Below are 8,226 nucleotides of genomic sequence, written 5' to 3'. Positions count from 1 at the left end.
TGAGAAATTATAAAGCAGGAAACATGTGCCATCTCTCTCTGTGGTATTCCTGAAATTTCTTTTTTTATTGTGTAATCCCATTTATATGAAATATCCAGAATATACAAATCCATAGAAACAGAAAGCAGACTAGTAACTGCAAAGTGAGGAGGAGGAAAGTATAGAGAGTGACTGCTAAAGGGTATAGGATTTTCCTTTATCATCACTGCTTTCCTCACAGTGGTGACAGTCATAACCCTGTTAATAAGTTAAAACCAATGGAATGTATAATTCATTTATGTTTGTTTTTAGAGTCTAAGGTCTCACTATGTTGCCTAGGCTGTTCTTGAACTCCTGCCTTAAGCAATTCTCCACCTCAGCCACCCCAGCTGCTGGGATTACAAGCATAAGCCACCATATCCAGTTCTGATTATACACTTCAAAATTGTAAATTGGATTGTATGATATGTATATCTCAGCTAAAAAAAAAAGGGGGCAGTTCTGTACTGATATGATATAAACTCCAAATATATTAAGTAAAAAAAGAGAGGTACAGAATAGTGTGTGCAATATACTATTATGTTCTAAAAAAATTGTACACCCGTATATATACACTGTGCAGACATAAAACCTCTTAAAAGATATACTGGAAACCAGTAACATTATTTCCTAAAGTAAAGGATCCTGGATTGCCTGTGGATATTGTGTTCTGGAAGGGAAACCTAACTTTTCAACATGCTCTTTTGTACCTTTTAAATTTTCTATAGGGTACAACACTTCCCTTATTTTCTACTTTCTAGAAAGAAAAAAGGAATACTTTGATGCTTTCTCTTTAGTCTTTAGTTTATTTTAAGAGATCATCTACATTTTTTTCTGTAATAAACTTAAAACATATCCACCCATTTTGTCAGATTTATTTATTCCTTAGCAATTTGTTTTAAAATTACAGTTTTTGTCTCAATCCTTAATTATACTATATTCATTATATTTCAGATGTATAGGTTTCTCATGGAGAAAAAGATACACAGGCATAAACCTCTATACTATCCACCTGCTAGTCCTGCAACATGATTTTAATAAAGTGTTACTGATACTTGAACAATTTCTATGATGTCAGCAGAGTAATATCAACAAGAATGATTGTAAGGTAGCTGGTCCTATAAGTCAAGAGTTGTGATATTTGATCCACTGTTCAATCCATTTCTAGATCTAATCTATATTATTTTCTTATTTATTTATGTATTTATGTATGTATGTATATATATATTTGTTTATTTTTGTTTATCTTGAGATGGAGTCTCGCTCTGTCGCCCAGGCTGGAGTGCAGTGGTGCGATCTCAGCTCACTGTAAGCTATGCATCCCAGGTTCACGCCATTCTCCTGCCTCAGCCTCCTGGGAAGATAGGACTACAGGCACACACCAACATGCCCCAGCTAATTGGTTTTTTTTTTTTTTTGTATTTTTAATAGAGATGGGGTTACACTGTGTTAGCCAGGATAGTCTTGATCTCTTGACCTCGTGATCCACCCACCTTGGCCTCCCAAACTCTCAGGATTACAGGCGTGAGCCACTGCACCCAGCCAATCTGATCTACATTATTTTCTAGCTCTTCCCGTATATTGCTGGGCAACTGATGCACGATTTCTTCCTTGTGGGATATTGTGGCTTCTTTATAAAGAACTTGAATAATCTCACAATGAGTATTGTCTGTTAGAGTCTTCTCATTATAACCCCTTGTTTCAAGTCTTTCGTACAATACATTGGTATCTGTCCTCAGCACAAAAACTATGTGAAACCAGCGTTTAAGGAAGAAATCAAAACCGTGGTAATCAAAAATAACTCCACCTTCTCTCATTTGGTTATCTAACTCATCAAGTACTCTGTCTTCATCTAAAATGGCACAGTCATACTCTTCATCATAGACATCATACAATTGCTCTTCTCAAGATAAATCACCCACATCAATGTATTTCAGTCCTGATACTGATGCAAGTTCTTTGCCTAGTGTGGTTCTTCCAACCCCTGGTGTACCGGTGAGTAGGAAGTTCACAAGCAATGACAGCTTGCCACGACGTCTCCGAGTGCCTTGCTCACATGTCTTTGCACTACTGTTCTTGGAATTTCTAAACCAAATCCCAATGCCTCCACTACTCCCTTCACATACCTTTGACTTGAGACACCACACATTTATTTAAAAATTGCATAACATAGAGGTCTCCAGAAATGCGCATAGATTTCCCCAGATTCCCAAAACTAATGAAAACTAGTCAGACCATGTAGGTTCTTACAGATTCTGAAAGGACTTTGGTTTTCAGTGTGAATGCACTGGAAGATTCTGGGAGGGAGAAAAGAAGCCATAGAAGATTGAAGAGCATAGTAAGCATGCGACAGGAACATGTTTCTCTGTGACAGCAAGAAAAATAAAATTAGGCTTTTTAAAAACAATTTCCATTGGAACAGAGGTGAACAAACCATATTTAAACTCTGGCTTTCTCTAAGACCTTTGGACCTCTCCCATGTGTTACATGCTCATTTATTTTCACCTTGCTTTGTACATGGCTATTGCCTCCTCTCTTTCCACACTGCAGGAATTTTGCTACAGACTATCCACCAGAGATATTTTTTTCCTTCCCCACAATAGTAATTGGGCTCACCATAAAAAGCCTAACTCCCAGCATCTTCCTCAGGACAGAATTAAAGCTGTAGTGTATGTGTTGAAATGTCTGTCCTTTTGAGAAGTTGCCTAATGAATAGATTATTTCCTGACATGGAATGCTGAAGGACATGATGGAGTCATACAGGTGAGAGTTGTGTCTGATGAGAAGAAAGAAAATTGCAGCACTAGAGAAACTGCAATACCACAGACAGTCAACTGGGAAATAAAATAGGTAATCAATCTAAAAACAATGGAAAAATTTCTCTTTAACTGAGAAATACACACAGATCCAGAGAAGACATATCTGAGAATGCATCTGTGAAGCAGATGCATAGCCTGTTTGATTTCTGTCAATATCACCCTTTACTAAGCCAGTTTTTTTTTTTTTTTGAGAAATAGTTTTGCTTTGTCCCCCAGGCTGGAGTGCAGTGGAGCAATCTCAGCTGACTGCAACCTCCGTCTCCCGGGTTCAAGCAATTCTCTTGTCTCAGTCTCCTGAGTGGCTGGGATGAGAGGTGCACACCACAATGCCCAGCTAATTTTTTTTTATTTTCAGTAGAGACAGGTTTTGCTATGTTAGCCAGGCTGGTCTCAAACTTCTGGCCTCCAGTAATCTGCCCATCTCGGCCTCCCAAAGTGCTGGGATTACAGGCATGAGCTACCGTGCCCTGTCATGCCAGCCTTTAAATGCTAGATTTGATGGATGTTGTATAATTTTCCAGATCTTATAAAAAATTACAAGGCATATGGAGAAGGTGTAAAATACACTTCACTGGAAGAAACAGAATAAATATCCAGAAGTTGAATCTTAAGAAATGAAGATTTTTTCATACCTGATAAAGAATTAAAAATAATTAAACGTTCTCAGTGAACAAAGATAAAACAAAAATAAACAATTGAATAACATTTAAAAATAATAAATGAATAAAATGTGATATCAACAAAGAGATTAAACTTTTTCTAAAAACCCAACAGAAATTGTGGCATTGAGGGATCCAATAACTGGCATTTACAAATTCACTACAGAGACACAATAGCAAACAATGGAGCAGAAAAAGAATCAGAAAATTAAACATACATTATTCACAAATATTTAGGCCTGGAAATCAATTTTTGAAAAAAAATAGAAAAAGTAAGTGTGAAATATGAGACTTACTGGACATCATCAAGTAAACCAATATATTTAGAGAAAGAGTCTTATAAAAAGAACATACAAAGAAAATGACATAAATGTTATTTGGGAGAAAAAGAGGGCATGCTGAGAAACTTATACATTGCATTGATGAAACAAAAAATACTAATAACCAAGAATAATTGATCTGGAAAAAACTGTACTTCAAAAATTAGAAAAATAAAGCCTTTCTAACTTTAAAATAAAAAATCTAAGGTTGCTTACTACTAGAATGACCCTAGAAAAAAATGCAAATGAGAGTCAATTATGTTGAAACATTAAATGATGCTGGACAGCATCATAAAACCATATGAAAATATAAAGCTCTCTGTTAAATATAAATACATACAAAGATATAAAATTTGCTATTGTAATAATAATTCTGCATAAAATTCTTAAATCTCTGGAAAATACACACAATATATAGAGATATAATTTGTAACATTAGTAAGAGAGTGGGGGAAGTAAAAATGAATATATTTTGTAAGCTGTTAACTTGAAGTTGAAGGCAAAAGCTGTTTGCCCTGGGGACCTTAGCACTGGGCAAGGGATGAGGCAAAGTTACCATTTTGTATCCCTTAGTTCTTCCATCTCCCCCTACTCTGCATAGGGATTTTTCTTGGTCTGCAGGGATAGTCAGTGTGACCAGGCTCTGTTCTACACACAGAGACAGGTGTAGGTAGGCATGACAAATATAGAGGCGGCCTGGGATTCTAAAAAGAATTAAATATTCAAAAAGTGGAAAATTGACAATTTTGGGCATGATTCTCTGGGCTTTGGGTTGGGGAAACGGTAAGTCCTTGCTTCCAGCCATGCAGTTTCTCATCATAGTTGTTGGGGCCTTCTCCCTGTAGGTGTCCCTTAAGGAGTTGTTGCAGGAGATTTAGCCGGTGCTGATGGTCCATGAAGAAATGTGTTACTGCCCCTGCGTCTCACTGCACCTGGACAGCAACATGCCAAACAGCTTCCCTGGGCTGCAAAACAGTGAGGAGCTGCAGGGGGCTCAGGGCTGTGTATGAGGGAAGGCTGGTTTCGAAGTTGGGTAGACTGTCTTGGGGAGGGGCCCCAAAAGAAGGGCCAGGCAGCACTTCCCTACTCCTCGGAGATCTTTGTGTCACAGATAAGAATGTCCATGTAGGATTGGACCACAGGCTTCCTTCTCTAGCCTGTCACACCAACACCTTATAACTTCACAGCCCACAAGTTAAAGAACTGACTTTTGATTCTAAAATATCAGGCAGTACAAAGCCAGGCTTGATATCAGCCCAATCAAACTCTTTAAAGCTAAATGATGTCTTGGAAAAAAAAAAAAAACTTAAAAAGATTCACAGTGTTTGAGTGGGGAAATCTTCCCAGTGCAGCACCAACTGCTGTGTTGAGATTCACCTGGTTGTAAAGCAAAATCTCTCATGTACTCATGTTCCCTGGGAAAAAGCCACTCATGTTCTCAGGGTCTACCTGCTTGCTAAGAGCAATTATGGAAAAGATTTGTAGCTCAATGGTGCCCATAGTTGATCACAGAACCTTTCCTCTTTCCCAAAACAGCCACCATTAACATTCAATGAGACACACACTGGAAGATGGTCCTGAAGTTGGAGACCCTGGGGAGTCCTCAGCACACCCCTGCATGAGGGCTGCCCAAAAAGGCAGCTGTAAATGCTCCATCTTCCCAAGACACTAGTGCAAAAAAAGCAGTTAGCCTTGTCGGCTCCCCAAGAACCATGTGTGCTTCAGAGGCATTTGGCAGAAAATTCTTCATAAGAAAGGATCTCTGCCCACTAGCAGACAGGAGTGTGTGTTTGTGTGAGTGTGTATGTGTTGAAATTATGAACCTTTTGTGTTCATTATGGAATTTGAAAATAGAAACCTAAAGTTGAAAATTAAAATCACCCATGAAAGCATCTTGCAAACTATTTTCTGTTCTAAATGTGATGTTTTAGGGTACAGGGCCCTCGTAACATCCTACTTCCCTCTCCCTGAAAGAGCTGCACACACTATTCAAGGCCTGCTTCCACATGAACCACATCCAAGAGCAGCTTAAGAGCCTTGACCCATCTGCCACCTTCAGCAGGGCTGACTAAAGCTGCTTGTTCTTCTCGAACATCTTCTCCAATGACCTGAGAGGTGGGAGAGACATTGGGGCCAGGATTGAAAAGAGGGAAGGGGAGCATGGAGACCAGAGGCTGAGGACCAGGTTTTCTCACATGGAGGGGTCTGGCCTAGAGGCCCTCAAACCAGGGTAAAATTTAGGTGGAGACAACTGGCCTTGGGTGGCCTTTTGCTGACCACCAGCCTCGAGTCCCTTAAACAGTAGAAAGTGAAAGAATGGCTTGGAGATGAGCCTCATTGACTGTGTGCCACCTAAGTACATCTTGCCAGGGACCCAGGAGGGACCATGGTGTCTCCAGAGCCATGACTGGAAGGTGGAACTCACAAAGGGAGCAAAGAAGAGGGTCCTCAGTGAGATGAAGAGCTTATTTTTACTTTACCACTCCTGAAGCGCTTTCAGTGCCTAAAAGTGCCTAGCATGAACAGCTGGAAACCACTTCCTGGAAACTGCAAGATGCAAGAGGCCTTCATGTACCTCTTTGTAATTACAGACAAGGACAAGAAGGGCCCCATCACTGCATCCTCATGGGGCTTTTACTGGATCCAGTAAGTCTCTGCCGGCTTCCCAAAGACTCCTGGGATGTCACTTCTTCTGGGTCTGTGAACAGACAACTAGGGCACTTCCTCAGTGCCCACTTCCTCCTTGTAGGCCTACAGCCTATTGCTCACCAGCCCTTGCTTCCTAAGCCATTCCTCACTGGAGCTGCTCGAGTACCACAGTCTGAACTTCACAAAACTCTTTGTCATACCATGAAAGAAAAAGTAGGGCTGCTGGGCATGGTGGTTCATGCCTGTAATCCCAACACTTTGGAAGGCCAAGGCGGGCAGATCACGAGGTCAGGAGTTTGAGACCAGTCTGGCCAATGTGGTGAAACTCCATCTCTACTAAAAATTCAAAAATTAGCTGGGCGTGGTGATGCATGCCTGTAGTCCCAGCTGCTTGGAGGCTGAGGCAGGAGAATTCCTTGAACCCGGGAGGGGAAGGTTGCAGTGAGCTGAGATCACGTTGATTCACTCCAGTCCAGGTGACAGAATGAGACTTCTTTTCAAAAAGTAATAAAATAAAATAAAATAAAATAAAATAAAACAATACAATACAATACAATACAATGCAATAAAATAGAAAATAAAATGTAATGTCACTGTTTCATCTCCCCCTGACTTGTGTCATGTTACAGGAGCTTATGGGATGAACCAGCTGGCCAAATCTCAAGAGCTTCTGCCCAAACAATCTGCCCCCACTGCTTGAGTCCCCTCTAGGGAGCTGACAGTGTGACAGGGGGTATCCCTGGGAGTGGAGGCCATTTGCTTCTATCTGACCTCAGGGCAGATTCTCAGGGCAAGAAGATCCTAGAGCAGATGGAAGTCTCAGAGAAGAAGCCTATGGCAGGGTTCTGGGCTCACTGGTCTGTGTATCTCCCTCTCCCCTGCTTGTCATGAGGTCCAGCACCACACACTCACCCAGGTCACTGCTCCATTCCAGGTGTGCAGCTGGATGGCTCCCCAGGCAGAGGATGCCATGGACTGTGTGCATACAGAGAATGCCTACAACTTGAGGCTGTACTATGAGGAGAACATTCCTGAACAGGGTCATGCAGACTGCTCCTGGCCTCAGTGGGAACGCCCTTCCTCCTGGGTAATAGACAGAATTTTGTGCACTTTCCTGAAGGCTCCATGCTGGGTCTGTTCATTTGGAAGTTTGAGGCTGTCCATAGGGAGGTAACAAAAGAGACTTCTCCTCCATCTGGAAAAAAAAAAAAAAAGAAGAATGAAAGAAAAAGGATGCTTCTCAGAGCACGTTGTGGGGCACAGGCTGAGACCTTGCCTCCCTCCCTGGTCCTTCTATGGTCCCAGGACTGAAACAGTGAGCTGAAGACAATGAAGGAACTGCTCTGCAAGAACTGGCCTGAGTGGCTGCTTCAGGAATGAACCACAGTCAAAGTGCCTACAGCCCGTAGTGACTGATTGGCAGCCTCAGGCCCACCTACCATCTGCAGGCAGGTTTTCTTGCTGACAGAGTGAAAGCAAGGAAGGCAGGAAGGAGCCCAGCCCTCTCAGTCACTCTGAAGGCTGTCTGGGGTTCCCTGCAAGGCCTTCTAGACTTCTGCTTCTTGGCAGACCACACAAGCATCTTTTTCTGGTCTTCGAGACTTTGATTATCTGGAAGGAGAAGGTCCTACTTTTCACTAGGCTAAGAGGCCAGGGCCATCCAGCTCTCCCTTTTCAGTAAAAACCTATGGGCTCTCACCTGGGCACACATTGCCCAACCTTGGCCCTTCTAAGGCAGGAGCTCATTTGTCTTACAGTTCA

General features: G+C 41.6%; 1 pseudogene; it reads right to left on the bottom strand.

Annotated features, from left to right (window-relative positions):
• Nucleotides 1–1,143: 1,143 nt before the first annotated feature.
• LOC129025706 (adenylate kinase isoenzyme 6-like) lies at nucleotides 1,144–7,437 on the bottom strand (annotated as a pseudogene).
• Nucleotides 7,438–8,226: the final 789 nt, after the last annotated feature.

This window comes from Pongo pygmaeus, chromosome Y (assembly GCF_028885625.2).
Source record: "Pongo pygmaeus isolate AG05252 chromosome Y, NHGRI_mPonPyg2-v2.0_pri, whole genome shotgun sequence".
Taxonomy (NCBI): Eukaryota; Metazoa; Chordata; class Mammalia; order Primates; family Hominidae; genus Pongo; species Pongo pygmaeus.
The sequence above is the reverse complement of the archived record's forward strand: the minus strand, read 5'-3'. Positions and strand labels throughout refer to the sequence as shown.